The 18,050-nt window shown below is 38.5% G+C and overlaps 1 protein-coding gene and 1 non-coding gene across 12 annotated transcripts in view; one reads left to right on the top strand and one right to left on the bottom strand.

Annotated features, from left to right (window-relative positions):
• The window catches only part of Nbea (neurobeachin), a 576,469-nt gene that overhangs the window by 12,500 nt on the left and 545,919 nt on the right, over positions 1-18,050 (top strand).
• LOC120101340 (small nucleolar RNA SNORA17) lies at positions 15,132-15,259 on the bottom strand. The gene has a single exon (XR_015679507.1). It is a non-coding gene; the product is annotated as a small nucleolar RNA SNORA17 (small nucleolar RNA).

Below are 18,050 nucleotides of genomic sequence, written 5' to 3'. Positions count from 1 at the left end.
AGTGAATATCTTGACTGACATTTACAGTGCAGTTGTTAAAGCAAACTGCATAGTCTAACCCATAGAACACTGTTTCTTTTGTAGATACTGTTCTTTACAGGCAGGTTCAGAGGGTAAGACATCAAAAATGGGAAGCAGTTAGACAAGATTATTTAGAAACTGAATAGCGTTTCTAGACCTAAATCCTTAGATTCTAAAATAAAGGTTCTTCCTCATTATTAAATAAAATATGCTACCTAGAGATTATCCCCCAAACACCATTGTGTAAGGAGATGATATTGAATAGGACTGCTTCCCATTGGTGATTCAAGACAAGTGGAAAAGAAATAAAAATGGATGCAGGATTATTGGATGGATTTACATATAGAATTTACTTAGCAAAAACTATATTGTAAGATATTTTTGAGTTTGAAAATTAATGTTTTATACAGTATATAAGTGTCTTTAATTTTTTTTTATCTTTTTACTAGGCAAACTGGATCATTTGGATAGTATTGGAACCAGAATTAATGGTACAGATTAATGCAGAGAAATACAGAGAAAAAGTAGGCTTGGTGTCTTTCTCGTTGAATATTAGAGGTAGTTTAAGAACTATCAGATGTGCTTGAATATGCATTGAACCACCATACTTACTTGAATGAAAGAAACAATGTAACTTCTAATTATTATTGTTTCTCTCAGTTTGCTGAGATCATTGACACAAATCATTGACACAATCATTGACACAAAATTTTAATGGGACTATAAATGTTCAGATGTGTCTCCTTTTAACAAGGTCTTTCCTTTGTTTAGGGAATAACTTGTACTTAGAGTTGATGTATAAGCATTTCTACTCTATTGCTTAGCTTTTCAAATTTAGGGGAGGAACTGGCATTTATAAGTTGGGCTTGCTTTCACACTGTTGTTCTTAATGGCCTTTTCCAGCTCTTGGAGTAAGTGGGGATTTATTGTCACACACAGTCTGGCTGAGGTTAAGAGGTTGTCTAAGGTCACAGAACTGCTTAGCTTCAGGGATGATCTTCAAAACTAGATCTTCCATTTCTAAGTCTGCTGTTGCTTAAAATATATAATTTCTTGGATAGTGGTGATGGTATTGCTGTGTGCTAGCAGCATTTATTAAATCTTTGTATATCTATTGAATCATCTTCTTTTGAGATATATAGGCATCAAAAAATATCTTTGTCTTTCCAAGTAAAACTAATTTTTCTGTGTTTATAGGGAATGAATTCTGTGACTGCGAAATAGTTTTTTCATAGTTCTAGAATTTGTTAGTTATTTTTTAAGCAACATGAATTAATGTATGAATAACTATTTATAAGAGTTTACTGTGTTGCATATGACCTGTGACATTATCACTATTGTTCAGTTCTCATATTTCTTCTTTTATGTTTGCCTAAAAAAATTTCCGCTTGTGTTTTTAAGACTCAGCTAAAAATTATTAGCTGTTTAAGCAAAATCTTCCCGGTATCCCCTAAATTCAGCCTTCTCCTTTGTTTTGTTTATTCTTCAGATTCTTTTTTAAATTTTTTTATTTATTTTTACACTTCAGATTTTATTGTCTGCCCCCTTCCCTCCAACTGTTCCACATTCCACCCCCCCACCCCTCTTCACGAGGATGTTCCCACACTCACCCCACCAGGCCTCTAAACTCCCTGTGGCCTCCAGTCTCTTGAGACTTAGGTGCATCTTCTCTGACTGAACCCAGACCCAGGAGTCCTCTGCTGTATATGTGTTGTAGGCCTCATTTCAGCTGGTGGATGCTGCCTGGTTAGTGACCCAGTATCTGAGAGATCTCAGGGGATCAAGTTAATTGAGACTGCTGGTCCTCCTACAGGTTGCCCTCCTCCTCAGCTTCTTCTAGCTTTTCCCTAATTCAACCACAGGGGTCAGCAGCTTCTGTTCATTGGTTGAGTGTAAATATCTGCATCTGACTCTTTCAGCTGCTTGTAGGGTCTTTCTGAGGACAGTCATGATAGGTCCCTTTTTTTATGAGCACTCCTTAGCCTCTGTAATAGTGTCAGGTCTTGGGGCCTCCCCTTGAGCTGGATCCCATTTTGGGCCTGACACTGGACCATCTTTTCTCAGACTCTTCTCCTTTTCCATCCCTGCAGTTCTTCCAAACAGGAAGAATTATGGGTCAGAGCTTTGGCTATGAGATAGCAACCCCACTCCTCACTTGATGCCCTGTCTTTCTGCTGGAGGTAGACTTAACAAGTTCCCTCTCCTCACTTTAGGGCACTTCATCTAAGACCCCCCCCCCCCACTCCTTTGAGCCCTTATAGTCTCTCACTTCCCAGGTCTCACTTGCACATTCTAATTGTTTGTTTACTAGTTGAACTACCTAGAGAATTAGAATTCCTCTCAGGAGGATCAAAGTATTATCTTTCTCACCTTGCTATTTTGAGCACTTAATGCAGAACCTGACATTTTGTGTCTGATGACCCCTCCCTTTTTTGTTCCTGAGTATTTTGTCACCTTTGTTGTAATGCAATAGGTTGGCCTGTTTTGGTCATGTTCTACTTGGGAATGAATATTTTCTTTGTTGTACTTGCTGATTCTTTTGATATCTTTATTGGCCATTTGCTTTAGCATTTCTTTCCTGATTTTTACAAGTAGAAGGATGCTAGTGAATTTAGGTTTATATAAGTGTGGCTCTTGTTTAAAAGAAAGTATTCTGAAAATTTAAGATCCGTAAGGAGCCATGATGTCTCCAGATGTGGTGAATAGTCTGACTACTTTGTTATTTGATTAGATGACAATGTTGGTCAATACACTGACTTTCACAGACTAAGACTTAACCAGTTTTTTTTTACTTTACCCAGTCCAGCATTCTTTTTCTTTGTCTTAATGATTATGGTTCCCTGTGCTTTAGTTTATTTGTGGCTCTGGTTTATAACTTTCAGGTAAAAGCAAATTTGATTAAATACTATAAAATGATTGTTAATTAACTTACTCAGTAATCAAGCTAGTATTGTAGTGGCAGAGTTAAGACATTCATTGGCCATATAAGAACAGTTTTGTGATCTCTGCCTTTAAGTAACTCAAAGCTCAGCAGAGGTAATAGAGGGACAAAAAGAAAAAATGGAACAATAAAAAGTAAAATTGCAGACGTGTAAGTGAGACGCTGTGGGGATTTGTTTTATTTGGAGAGCTCTTCACTTGGTGGGCGATTTGTCAGTTTTTGTCTTGAGCCAGTAACTGTTCCTCAGAAATAAAGTCAAGACTAGAACAGCTAGCTCTCCAAACTTGGAAGTTTGTACAGGGGGCCCTAATGCTAAGTACAGTGTGTTTTTTCTTGAAGAAATAATATTTCTTCATTCTAGTATTAGGTTTTTGGTCTTGCCAAGCTTGCTCACAGGAGGTGGCACTATTTCTTAGGGCCCAGTTTACTACATTATTCAGGAGCTCTGTTTTTGTAGGCTGTCTCTGACATACAGACTCAAGCCAGTAGGAGATTTTATGTATGTTAACTAAGAGATTTTCTGGAAAAAAAAATCAGTTCATATAGTTACAGAAATGAAGTCCTAGTACATATTTGGTGAAGTTGATATCAGAACAGCTGATGATGTACTTGTTTAAATCTAAAGACTAAACTGACAGTGTTAGTTCTATACAGTGACCAGAGAAGACGTGCTTGTAGGACCCCATAACCTAGCTCAGATACTTGGGAGTCAACTAGTGAATGGGCCAGGCTTTTTGTTATCTTTAGTCTTTTAACTCAGCCATTAGTTAACTATGTGGGGGAGAATGAGTTGCTTTGCTCATTCTTTGATTCTTACGTTACTGTCATCTGGAAGCATAGTAGCAGACATATATCTGAGCATCCCAGGGTTCAGTCTAGGTGACAGATAGATGCGTCCTCAGGGGGAAGCATCCTTTCCCTGTCCACCCCTCCTCCTCCACCTCCTCTTTTGTCAAAAGATATATTTTGTTATAATCTTTCAGAGTAATTACATACTCTTGTACTTAATAAGCATTCAATAAATACTGGATAAATGATGTGTACAATAAAGGTATGATGCAATTGAAAATAATAACTATAATTTTGAGTATGTCATAATCCTGAGATTAAGATGAATAGATAAAAATTGACACATTTTATGCCCTCCAATTTCCTGGCAACTGCATTCTACTTTCTCTCAAAGTGAATTTGACAATTTTATATTAAGAGGAAAGACTTAATGGTTGTTATTTTGTGTCTGCCTTATTTCCTTTATCATAATGTCTCCAATGAGTCAGACAGAGGTTGTGATCCCAACAGTGTCTATTAGCAGTACAGATGAGATACTGTGTCTATATTTGTGTGTGTTGTGTCTGAGAGGCATGATCTACTCAGTGTTCTAAAAGAGACAGAAATGGGCTGTCAGAGAAAGTAATTTCTATAGATTCTTTGTTTTGTAAATATTATGTGTAATAGGTATATGGACCATAGTCATCTTTCTTTAAAATTATTTTTCTTCATTTTCTCCCACATATAGATGTTTTTGATTGTATTATTTTGGAACTTCTTCATATAACCCAAACCAGCCCTAATCTTTGTATTCATAGTATTTCTTTGTCTTTCTATCTTACAAAGCTTAAAATAATTACAGTGACAAGGTAGTCCCAAAGGGATGGGGGAAGTGAAAACTGAACAAGAAAGCCATGATTCTCCTGAGTAGGCACAGAGGGAAGAAAGACCAGCAACTTTTTCATATTAATTATTTTTATCTTGTTACCTAAAACACTAAGGGTTACAGCAGTCAGTTTCTCATAGGTTGTTACACATAGTAATTTCAGTTCCTTATTGAATATTCAACTCATCATTCTTCTGAACTAAACGCCCTGCAATCCACTGTGTGAGTTAGAAACTGATAGTGTACTTACATTCAATAGTCTACTTTAAAACTAAACAATAAGAAAAAAATTATTTTAAAAAATTAAGTTTATTTTACAAGCTACTAGAAAGCACGGTCTATACACATTTGAACTTATTTTTATATAACACAATTTTTGAAGATGGACCATTCTTTTAAAAAGTACATTTTAAAATTTGTCTGTGTGTGTGTGTGTGTGTGTGTAGGAGGCAGAGTTATATGTATGTGAGTCTGACAAATTTCAGAAGCCTGTGTTTTCTCTCCTTCCCCTGTTGGTCTGCAGCCAATTCCATTGGTAGGCTTTATATCTGGAAGCTTGGAAAGACAAATCTATCTTATGTGTCACAGATCACAACTGTCATAGAGTCACCCTTTACCTTTGGAGTAGAAAAGTTTTCCTATCAAAATCAATTAAAGGCTGCTCATCAGGGCAGACTGAGTATCTCAGGTTCTGATTGGAGGAAGTAATACGATCTTGCTGAGCCTTGTACTGATTATAGGCGTGGTACATGGTAAGCACTTGCTAACCGTTAGCCAGCTTATAGAATAGTAGATCAGGTTTGAAGAGATAGCTTCATAGCCATGATGAAGCTGTATTTACTCATGAGTACAGTTTTGGTTGAAATACATAGGATTGGAGTTAAGGTTTTGGTTTTGTTAGCACTGCTCCTTCACTGATTGTGGAAGTAGGAGCTAGAACCTTGAACATTTGTGAACAAAGAAAAGAGGGAATGAACTGAGAACTTAAAAGATATTTCTGATTTCTGAAGAACAGTAATATAAGTTTAATTTTTTTCTTAGCTGGTTTGGTGAGATTACTATTTTGTCAACTACTTTTTTTTTCTATAAGAAAACCTTATCCCCTCATCCTCTCTTCAAGGACAGATTTTTTTCTTCAAATTGCAATCACTCAGTTACTTGTCTGTCATCACTGTTGTTGTTCTGTTACCAGACTGGCTTTGTACTCACAATAGTTCTTCCTGCCATGGCATCTTGAGCGCTGGGATTAAAGCTGTGCCCCGCCATACCTGCCTCTGTTTGTTCTTGTTTGTGAGTGTTGGTGTTTCTCAGGATGAGTAAAGATTCTTTTCTTGATGAGAGAACTGATAAATACAAGCATAGAGGGTGTGTTGAACAAATTTTAGTCAGGTTTGCTGAGTTTTTTCATTAAAAGAGAACATGTATGTATACTGGAAATTATGCCTACCCTGATTACTGATGTTCACTCTGAGAGATAAATTAATGTGTTTAAGTTACTGCATGACAGATTTTCATTCAGAATGACAACTGAGCACAATACATTGAAAATTATGCTACCGAACTCTGAAATAAATTGAAAATGATTTACTTAGGAAATATGGAATATAGACATCTACAGTAGAGGTTTTGACTTTAGAGTAAAAATTAATGGGGCCTGAATCTATACAATAATGAATTACATACTTCACAGTGTTAACCTAATATCTATATAAGTAGAAGGATAAAAGTTTATGGGAATAAAGTGTAATAAGGCTTGTGAGATGGTATTAGTTGTTAAAGAGAGACTCCATAAGTATATCCTGTTTTGAAAAAAGGCCAGAATTCTTATAAAAGCTCTTCTTTATTATAAGTACACAGGTGGATATTATACATGAGTAAGTTATTATTCAGTTACATAATTTTCCTGTTGGGTTTAGTTATTTGGGATGGATTACTGTATAGATTATCTAGTTCTTATATTCCTGCTTACTTTGCTGTGGCCCTCATCTCTCCTTCAGTTTAATAGCAGTCTGTTGGGTGTGAGTATGTGTATTCATTTTCAGTAAGACCTTGGGTTTATATATATTCACATAAATGTACAAACATGTGCACAGTTATATGCAATGAATGTGCACATATTTACAAAATGTACACATTATTATTATCATTATTATTACACAGATACTTATTGAGTACTTACTGTGTGGATTGGTAGAAATTGTAAATATGTGATTACATTAGAATTTCTGCCTTGGAGTCTAAATGCTGTAGGATTGACAGATATAGGCAATGAAATATGTAAATTATTTGACAAAGATTAACCCAGATAGGCATGTCCAACCTTTTTACGTTGTGATATGACATTGTCATCTACAAAGTTCATGCTCAAGAATTCTGCAATCAAAGTTAAAAAAATTACCCCCCAAATCTCATATAATGTTTTAAGAAAGCTTCTGATTTTGTGTTGGGCCACATTAATAGCTGTCCTGGGTACATATGACCTCTGGGCTGCAGGTGTAGATGAGAGAGCGCCTCATAATGAAGAAGCCTTTGATTGTGAGGAATTTAAAGACTAGATACAAAAAATGAGATTATTTCAGTAATTTCATGTTGAAATGATATTTTGGGAATTTAGATTTTTAAAATAAATGTTTAACTTGTTTTCTTTTATTTATTTTCTTTCAACAAGCTTGATAGACAATTTAAATAGCTATGAGTTGCATTTGGGACATGTTATATTTTTATTGGATACCATTTGGTTGGGGAGGAAATTACTGAAATTTTTAAGAATTTAAAAATAAATGAAATATTATAAATAGAAACATATTCTAGAGTGTTGTATTTCTATATATGCCTACAGACATGACTGTACACATGTATGCAATGTTTTCATGTTGTTCAAGCCATTTATATTTTGGGTTTTCCTGTTACGGGTCTGTAAACCTCATCCTAACTAATGGCATTGACTTAATAGCACAATTTGAAACCCACATGTCACAAGGGAAAAGCTTGTTCTCCTTGCTCTGGTAAAAATTGCCTAAATAATTCATGGAAATCAATATGGCAACAAATTAAAATGCATTTTATTGTCAGCAGATACTGTGGTGGGCAAACTGTAAATGTTGATGAAAAGCAATTGATAGAATTAAGTGTAGGAAGGCTTTTGTTCAGTGAGATGACAGTTCTTTTCCAACATATATTCTTTCTGCTGTCAGAATGAAATAATGAAAAAAAAACTCTGCTTTTTTTCAGCTACTGTAAAAAGCTTTATATGAATTTTCATAGATGTCCGTATATTTGCTGTTATCAAAACCCAGAAGACAAGAAAAAAATTCTAAGTTTACCTGGAAAACAGAATATTTTTCTGAAATAAATCTGGAAGATTTATTTCGCTGTCAAAAAATAACCTACTTTGCATTAGATTATCTTATACTATATTGCTATAGTAACTGTCATTTAAAAATGTCTCAGTCTGAATTCTCCATCCTTTTCCATTCTTCTGTTCAGTCCTCTTTTCTTCCTCACATCTTTGTTCTTGTGTGCATTTATCTGTGCACTCAAAGGCATCATCCACTGGTGGTAACCTTGAGTATAGTTTCAATGTTTTAGTGCTTCAGCGTCATTCTGTCTTCTTAAATAACTGCATAATATCCCAGAAATGGAGACTTCTTTTCTTTTGTGATAGCAATACTCTTGTTACTACTATGACTAGAACTACTATGACTATTGCGACTGCTACTAAATCTCTGTTAAGCTCAGATTAAGAGCCACTGTGCTAAATTGTCTACAGGTTAGCCTTGAAGTTTGATACTGTTTTATAGGTAAGAAAACTAAGGATAAAAGAACTAATCCCCTCTGCCTTTTTAGATTTTATACAGAGGGCGGCATTTAGTATGCTTGCTGCTTGATATATGTATATATTATATATACTATATATAACATAGTTCATATAGTAAGTATATGTTATAGAGTTAGGGATAGGATGGAGATATATATGATGTATAATACCAATTCCCTTCAGAGTAGAGTTACAGAAGATTGTGATCTTCTTTGTGGGTACTGGGAGTTGAATGTGGGTCCGCTACAAGCATGACAAGCACTCTTAACTCTAATCCAACTCTCCAGTTCCATACTGCTTTTAAATTAAAAAAAGAACTTTAGAACTTGATTTGTTGATATTTCAAATTCTAGGTGTGGTACTAAAGCAATGATCAATATACTTAGCTATGGAATTTTGATTTTTTGATTTTTTTTCTTAAGCCCTTAAGAATTTGTATACTCTGGTGCAAAATCATTCAATGTCTACTCTTAGTGTATAAGCACCAAGGTCAATAACATGATATATATAACATGTATGATATGCCTCCTCTGTCTCTAGTGACAATTGTTTCTCTTAGGTTCTGCATAAATTCTTACTTCCTAGGGTTGAGTATGTTTGTATCTCCTTGGGTACACATGTTCTTTGGTTCTGTTCACACACCCCCACGTGCTCCCCCCACCCCATATTCACTTTGGTCCTAGCAAAGGTGGTTTCTGCACATTTGAGAGTGCTTTTCATCCCCTAAAGAAAATCACAAGTACAAAATTGGAGTTATTTCTAGGCAGGTGTGGGTTGCTTTGACGAGAATTTGCAAATTCTTATTTGTATTGAGCCAACTCTATTTTGGATGAGGTGAAGCAGAACGAAGCAAGGTTGTGAAGGAAGAAATTGAGAGCATTTAGATTACTGGGCTTATTTATAGGCAAATTCTTGATTCCAGAATGATCAAGCTGGAACTAAAGAGGAGTTAAGCCCAGGCTAAACACTGATGTGCAGCATCACAGTGCTTACTAGCAATGCTAAGCAGGGCTGGTTGTCCTTACCCATCTGACGTAGGATACTGTTAGTGTAATTTGGGTCACTGTCTCCTCCTGCCCCCTTGAACTGGTTATTCATGCTTTAGTCTTCCATTAACATTGTAGAGTATGCCAGCAGTTTCTTAGGTGTCCCTGTCCCCCTATTCCTCCCCAAATCATTCTCTGCGTAGGCTTGGCTGTCCTGAATCTTACTATGTAGACCAGACTGGCCTTGAATTCTAGTGAAACTAACATATACATTAAAAAACAAAAAAACAAAAGCAAACAAACAAAAAACCTAAATCATGTTAGTGCTTTTTGATAACTAATCCAAAGTCAGAATTCAGCTCCTGGTTCTGCCTTTTCTCTTTGCTTGTGACCTTGATTGGAGGTATGCATTAGGTGCTGCAACATCATCATAGAGCGCTATATTTGGAGGAGTGAGGACAGATTTGAAGATGGAGGAGCTCCTTGAAGTTGGCTTGGGAGGAATAATTGAGCTTTGTTGAGTAGACTGAGTGGAGTAAAGGCATTCTAAAGAAGGAAATTTGCATTCACATGGTGCTTTCAACTACAGGTTGAACATCTTTAATCTGAAAATTTGAAAGAAATGTGTCACTATTTAAAAGAGCATACGTAGTTCTTGGATTAAGGATGTTCAACTCCTAAGTCTTTGTAAATATTACAAAATAATAATAACAAACAACAAAACAAACAAACAAACTAAAAACTATTCAATGAAAAATTTTCCAAAACCCGACTCATTTCTGGGTTCAGGTTTTTCACATAAAGATTACTTGTACCATCTTTTTGTAAGTGTTTTGTCTCTCAGCAAATCCCAATCTATCCTTTAGATCTGACTTTAAACTTTTCACTCTGCTATAGATTTTTTTCCTACAGGAGATATTTTTGTGTTGACTTCTCTGTAACTAAACAGATGCCTTTTATGGCTTGATCTTGCATTTGCTGCTATTAGCTCCTTTAAAACCAGCAACTGATGTACCTGACTCTCTGTATTTAGATTTATAAATCACTATGTAAATATGTTTTGAGTCAAAGTATTTTTGTATCCTGGTTTTCTATAAATAGTTTGGCCTTCCTGGTTTGACTAATTTGAATTCAAATCCTGGCTCTGTCTTTACTTTGCATTATGCCCTTGAGCCAAATAATACACCTCTCTAAGCCTTTATTTCTCTCACTCTTTGTAGATCTACTATGTAAATATAAATGTGTGTCTATCCATTCAGTCTTCCATACGTGCATATTTTTCATTCATTTGAAAACAGTAAAAGAAGGATCTTTCCTTCTTTCCTCTCTCAACTGTGTATGAGAGATACAGATTATCTCTAACAGTCTCGGTGGAGAATGCACATATAGTGCAGTGCTATTCAAAATGTGGTCCTCCTAAGGTTTAAATACTCATGAGGTGTTTGTTGCCCTAACGGAGATAGGAAGATTGGGTCAGAATTCAAGTCATCTGTGTGATTAAGCATGCTGTGTCTCAATGGGGTACCCAAGTCCACCTCTCAAGACTTTTGTGATATAGGAGGTAGTATGGTGACTTTATAGCAGCCTTCTCATTGCATGACACTCAAAGGAGCATACATTTAGAGTATTCTTTGGATGGCATTTAAAAAGATCTTTAGTTTTATTTGTATTTCCTTTTGATTAGTAGTATTTGAAAAGTTTGCTGTTCTCAGTAATATGATAGATTTGGATCTGTATTCTAATCTGTTGCTAGTTCATTGGGTAATCATTGCATTCTAGACTTCATTTTATTTTGCCTGACTAGAAATGAAGTTGGGTTAGGTGAGAGTTGTGGTCTTTGCAGACTTTAATACACTAATCGTTCTGTTTTGACTTTTCATTGGTTTTATGTACCCCACATCATGTATCGCAGTTCCACTTCTCTTCTCCTTTACTTGTATCTGCCCTCCACCCTTGCAACCTCCCTCCACCAACAGTGAAACATTGTTGTGGAAACTGCAGTATGTCACAGTGTGTCCCAGTTTTGTTCACACTTCTTTGCTTGCAAATATTCATTGCAGTGAGTCATTGGTCTGGTACAGGACTCTGGCTTCTGGTACTGTGTCAATACTGGGACTTCACTGAGACTCCTCTGAATATCCTGTTGTAGTCTTGTGTCATGGAGATCCTGTAGTTTTGGATCTGTGGAATTGGCCCCTTTATACACACTAGCAGTTCATTGATGGGGTAGATGTTGGGGTGGGCCAATTCAAAGCCCTGGAGCTGAGCCCGAGAGGCATCTGAGCAGTTCAACTCACTGGTTCTCTCTTTCATACCCTCTGGGTTGGCTCAACAGCAGTCCCTGCAACCAGGGCCAGCTCTACCCTGCTGCCCAGGTGAGGTACAGAGCCCACTTTCTCGAGTGCTGTAGCAGGTGAAGGGCAGGCCCTGGGCCAGCTTTCCCACCTGCCATAGGTAGCAAGGTGTGTGGATGGAGGGGGCTTCTCTCCCTCACCCAGTCTGCTGCATGATAGACAAGTTGCTGGGCCAGCTCTCCCATGCTCACATCCTCAGGACTTGCTCACTGACTCCTCTCACCACCAGGGGCAGCTCTACTGTAGCCCAGCTAGGTGCAGGGCTTGCTTGCCTATGTGCTGCAGTTGGAGAAGTAAGAGCCGACTCCCCTCCTCTTATGACCCTGGTAGGGCCTGCTCTCCTGCTTGCTGCAGGTGGTGAGGGCAAACGGAAGGGAAGGGGATTTATCCCTTACTGATGCCACTGCACAGCAGACAAATAGCAGGGTGTGCTCTCCACAGTCAGGCTCTCAGGGTTAGCTTACTGGTAAGCCTCAAACCAATGGCTGTCTCTACTGTGCTGCCCGGATGAGGGGCAGGAACAACTCTCCCTTGTTGATGGATGACCAGCTCTCATGCCTGCCATAAGTGGAAAGGGGTGAGGGAGTGGTGTAGACAAAGGTAGGACCAGCTTTCCCACACTCGTGCCCTTAGAGTTGCTCATCTGCAAGCCCCACATCTATGGCTAGCTCTAGTATTCTGCCCAAGCAAGGTATACAGAGCATGCTCTTTGGAGTGTTATAGTTGATGAGGGACAGGTACCTTTTCTCCTCCTCTCATGACCCTGGGACCATGTCTCCTGCCTGCTGCATGTGGTGGGGAGTGATTGGGGAGGAGGCTATCTCTTCCTCATCTACAGCACCACATGTTAGATGGATGGTAGAGCCAACTCTCCCATGCCCGTATCCTCAGGACTGACTGGCCTGCACCTCCTGCGGTGTATGGAGCCTGATCTCCAGGGGACTGTAGTGGGCTAGAGGTGGGGTCAGCCCTTCTGATCTCATTCCCCCAGAGCCAGCTCTCCCAGAATGCTCAGATGTGGGGTGGGGCTGCTTCTGAACAATCTTCAGTCATCGACATGTCTCCAAGTGGCAGCCCAGACCAGGGACATCTGGTCTGATTTTTGTAGTAAGAGACCCTTGCTATTGCAAGGTCAGGGACCCAGACATGACCCATGGTGGCAGCACAGGCCAGGCCACCACCTTGGTTCCAGGTGGCATCACTGGCTACTCACATCAGGCTGTTCCTCACTACCCTTGAGTGTCCAGTTCTGCCTCTCTTTATTGTGCCCACGTACTTCTGCTTCTCTTTCTCTTCCAGTTCTCCACCACTTACTTGCTTCTCTTAGTGGTGCCTGAGGTCTCTGAGTGTCGGCAGTCTTCTTAGCACTCCTAAGAGTGCCATGCTCTCCTTATGCCTTAGGGTGCCATCAGGGGTCATCTTAGGCATAGTCTGTGTTGGAGTCCAGAAGTCACTCCGCAAACCACATGAACACTGATCTCAGCCAGACAGGGATGGTTTATTGAACACACACCTAAAGACTAATTGACCAGGGCAACAGCTCAGGCCCAGAGCTCAAAGCTGTGCGCTGGACATTTCTCAGGGCCAGCTTATAAAGGGTAAAACCGCAAAAAAAAAAAAAAAAAAAAAAAAAAAGAGGAGGAAGAAGAAGAGGAGGAGGGGCTCATATGCAGGTGCTGGAATTGTGGCTCAGTGTTCGGCCCTAACTTAAGCCATTTGAGACATAACAGTTCATATTGACCTTTATTTTGAAGGACCCTACGTGAAGAATATAGTTGTGGGATTTCTGAAGATTAAGAAACCTCATAACATAGTCAGCATGACCCTGTTCTGAGTTTTGCAGGCATAGTACAGTAACAATATGAAACAGCTGATAGAAATTTAAGGTTGTTTTGTTAGACTATTGTTTGACTATATTGTACATAAGCCATTTATTGAAAATTATTTCTATTGTGTATAGAGTGTTAATGTTAGAGAAAAGGACAATTCTTAAACAGAAAGAGAGAGATGAAGTGGAAACTTAAGGGTTCTTTGGAAAGTCGGTTGGATGGTGTTTTGCGGGCAGACACGTGAAGAAATGTTTCATTAAAGTGGACACAGGTGTGAAAGGCTAAGGCCAACTTGTGAAGTAATGAAGGATTTGCCAAGCAGACACAGGAGAGAGGATGTTCTGCTAAAGCAAGCACGTCAAAGAATGTGTGATCTAAGATTCTTTGCTAACAACACTCTTATATTGGTCTGCCTTACATTCTGTAGTTAAGCTGCATTGGGGATGCCATAGAGAGAAATGCACCAAAAATCTTCCGGTGGTGTGCTGCAGTTTGTAGCCGCTTCCTAGGACACGGGCTGATTGGATGCACGTGCTGAGGCAAGAGCCAAGCTGAGGCAGGGCACGTGGATGGCACGTGGTGTTTGGAGGCTATAAATAGGGCTCTGTGGCGTGCCAGAGATACAGCTAGCTGTAATGCTTGTGCATCTCTCATCTTCACTGATCTTCATTTCCTTGCTCTTTGCTCCCCTGAGAGAGGCACAACTAAAAACTCCCAATGTTCCTGTTCTCTCCTGCTAACTCAAGCCGAGGCTGAGGCTGGCTGTCTCTGCTAGGTTATGACACCACTGTTGTTAACCTTACTCTACTGAACTGGACTGCTGGTGTATCCATGAAGTGTTTGCAAGTGGATCTAGCTGCCACTGCCTGATAACCTGTGATCTGAACTTCCAATTTCCAGACAACACAGAGTTGCTCCAAAGAACCTTTCTAAACAGGTCCATAAACTTCTCCTCTCCCCATCTTTTCTTTCCCACTACTTCTGGTGGGTGGTGGGTTACAAGGAAGGTTAAATCATCATTAAAAATGGGATTTGAAAAAAATTAAAGTTACACCAAACAGAACAATTCAGTCAGAGGTTGAGAGAGAAGCCAGATTGAATCAGTTTGGAGAGGAGTTTGAATTAGAAGAGCTGACTTGAACCATCCAGCCAAACTCAGAAACCATCCAGGAGTAAGTCTCAGAGGCTGAAAACATTCCAAGCATAGGTAAGATTGTTCAGAGGCTAGAAGCTTCTAAGACTAGACCTAGGTTGGCAGGCAGAAGCAGTAAGCCTCCAGATGACAATTACTACTAAAGAATAAAAGTTACTTTATACATGGTGCCAGTTTGGTGGTTGTCTTGGGCTCATTCCTCGATCTGCCTGTCTGGCCCCTTATGAGGGTCATCTGTCTCAGTTTCATTTCTGCCCTGGGGCCCGCAGTCTCAGGTGGGGTTCTTGAACTGTCTAGATTGCTCCCTGTCCTGGGAGCCCATGCAGGCCTGCCTGGTGCTGGACTGGTGGTTTTCTCAGGCTCGCTTTCTTTTGGGAATGCTAGGCTACTAATCATTCAGTTATTCACAGTCAGAATTTTGAGCTTAGCTATTGCCTCCCTGCTCTTCCACCTGTTGACTCACAAATGACTTAGTACCCATCCCTGTGATGCCACTGAGAGCAGGGTTGAGTAGCATTTTTTAAAACATAGCCTGGTCTTGTAAAATAGTCAGTGAAAAGGTAAAAAGCACTGGAATAGAAACGTGGTTTAAGAAACACCTTGTTTGGATTATTAAACTTTGTCAGCTCTGTGTTGGTAAGTTGGTGTTAAACATATAATTTATTATATAGCTTGTGATCTTAAGCAGTGACTTGAGTCTAGTTTTGATGTTGTTGCTATAACAAAATAGTTGAGGTGGGTGGTTATTTTACAAATTAGAAGTGTATTTTGGTTTATAGTTAGTTGTAGGGGCTGGAAACTTCAAGATTGGGTGACTTCTGGTGAGGGTCTCATGCTTTTTCTACTTGTGCAAAGGGTGTATGTAAAAGATAAAAAAAAAAAAAAACTGCTTACAACAATGATCATTGATGCATTCCATGAGAGATAAATTCACTTGAAGAGAGAAAGGCACTATTTAACACATTCCAGAGGGCTCCATTTTTGTGAATCAAAACCTTCTCAAGGGGCCTCACCTCTCTAGCACTGCTGCATGGAGGAGTTAAGATTGAGCTGTGGGCAAGAGGAAGTCTGTGCACTGAAATCTAGTAGACAACGTATACTAGGGGAAATAGGCAAATGCTTCTGTATCAACACATATGCAAATATGTAAATATACTAGACAGCTGGCTAGACATGTAGGACAAAAGTATACAGAATAGGAGAAAGACTTTAGATCTGTAAGCAGCAAACTCTCTGTAAAGAAACAGACTTTATAGACCTGTGCGCTTCTTGGCATTTGTTGCAACTACTCAGCACTGTGATGATAATACACAGGCAGTCTTACAAACGAGAAGACCTTATTTAAAGTGCTAATTGTTTGACATCAAGTAGGTATCCTAGAATTCATTGTGGGACTGATACTCAAGTTAGTGTAGAACATTGAAAGGTAAGGGTAAAATCCTCCAATTTGAGCTCAATTACTTAGAATCAGTATAAATAGTATAAGTTAAAGGACTCACACTTAAAGACTGTACTTCTGACCTGATGACTACATGTTCAGAGGTACTTTTGAACTTAATAATTGATAGATTTTCCAAATGCCATACTTAGAATTACATTGAAAAAAAAAGAAAAAAGAAAACCTTTTTCTGTACCCCCAAGCATTTACCAAAAGAATTAGCTGGGAGTGGTCAGACTCTCTGAACCCTCTCCCTGTTCCAGAATTGGGTATTGGCAGGATTAGTCTTGTTTATGAAAATCACGGTGTCTGTGAGCCTTAGGGTGGGGGGTGATGGGTGATGTAGATGTCCCATTGATGGCTGAAGCTCCAACATTCATTTATTTTAGTTCTTTGAAACCAGTTATGAGTCTAGTTATCACGGACAATTAGAAAATAAGGCTTCTTTGATGAAAATTGACAGCTGCACTAATCTGTGGGCACAAACATAGCCATTTCAAAAGCAATTTGATGTTATATCATGTCCCTTTAGCAAAACAATAGCAGTGGCTGCCCTAAGACCTTCAACCGCTGTGGGCATTTGACTAGGTTTACAGTATTACAGGTGAATTGCCTTCTGTAGTGTCAAATCCAACCAGAAAATGATTGTCTACTTCCCTAGCACTTGCCACTCTTGCATGAGTAGGCTTCATTTTACCTGGCTGTTCCATGCCGTTGTACACAGAGGCCACAGCTGAATGTTAAAAACGATATCTCAACCTTGATGATATATTTTAGAGAAAATTGTTTTGGTTCATTCGCATTGCCTTAGACATTTCCTTTAAAGATGCTTAGTGAGTGGTTACAGAAAATTACCAACACCTATGCCCCAGCTAGTAATGTGTTCTAGCATCAGCTGAGACAAACTTTGTTCTTTTTCTTTTTCATTAACTCTTCTTTGTTTCTCTAATTCATAAACCTTGAAGATTTCATTCTAAAGTATAACTGATTAGTTCTGTTATTTGAGTAGTGATCCCGATTTCCATCACTTTCTTTTATTTGTGATTTTGGCTAAAATATTGTTGTTAGAATGCTGTTTGTCTTTTTGAGTCTACTCCTGTTTTCAGAGAGAATTAGAACTTTGGATCAGGGGTTGATTCCTGTGACTTAAACGGGCTTGTGATTAGTGAAGTTCCAAATGCAGATAACTGGTAGGGAACAGAAATTTGATAAAGTAGTGTTACACTCCCCCATTAATGGAAGTTAGAGCATTTGAAGTTTTTTGGGGCTGTCTTTCTTCTCTTCCTCCTTTGTGTTCTATTTGGATAAAGTAATACTGATTGTCTATTCTTGCCTAGAGTTTTCACAATGGAATGAATAATCCTGATTTACCAATTTCTCTTTTTAATGTTTCTATCTTTGTATTCAAGAGATTTTCAATAGTTACAGAGACAACCATTTAGATGGCCCCTAATCAAGTGAAACATTGGAGTGGGCCAGAATTAATTATTTTAACTGGGATAGGGCAGGGTTAGGTTTAACTGCTATTCGCTTTCCCACAACCAAAGAATAAGATGTAAAGAGAATTTCTTAAGAGGATATGCAGAAATGAATGTGAAATTAAAATATTGAGAAACTTAATATTTTTAGTGTTGGAACAAAGGAAAACAAAATTTTGTTTATTCTTTCTGCTAGTGGCCACAGTGAGTTAATAGTATTATTTTTAATCATAAAAGAAATGTATTTCAGCATAAACTGCAAGTATTGAAATAGCTCTTTACTTTTATCAGTGGAAGTATATTTGTAAAATATTGGATACAGATTAACTGGTTTTGGTACTGTTTGGTTCATTAGGGGAAAAAAGAAAATAGTCCCATC

Source organism: Rattus norvegicus, chromosome 2 (assembly GCF_021556685.1).
Source record: "Rattus norvegicus strain SHRSP/BbbUtx chromosome 2, alternate assembly SHRSP_T2T, whole genome shotgun sequence".
Taxonomy (NCBI): Eukaryota; Metazoa; Chordata; class Mammalia; order Rodentia; family Muridae; genus Rattus; species Rattus norvegicus.
The sequence above is the reverse complement of the archived record's forward strand: the minus strand, read 5'-3'. Positions and strand labels throughout refer to the sequence as shown.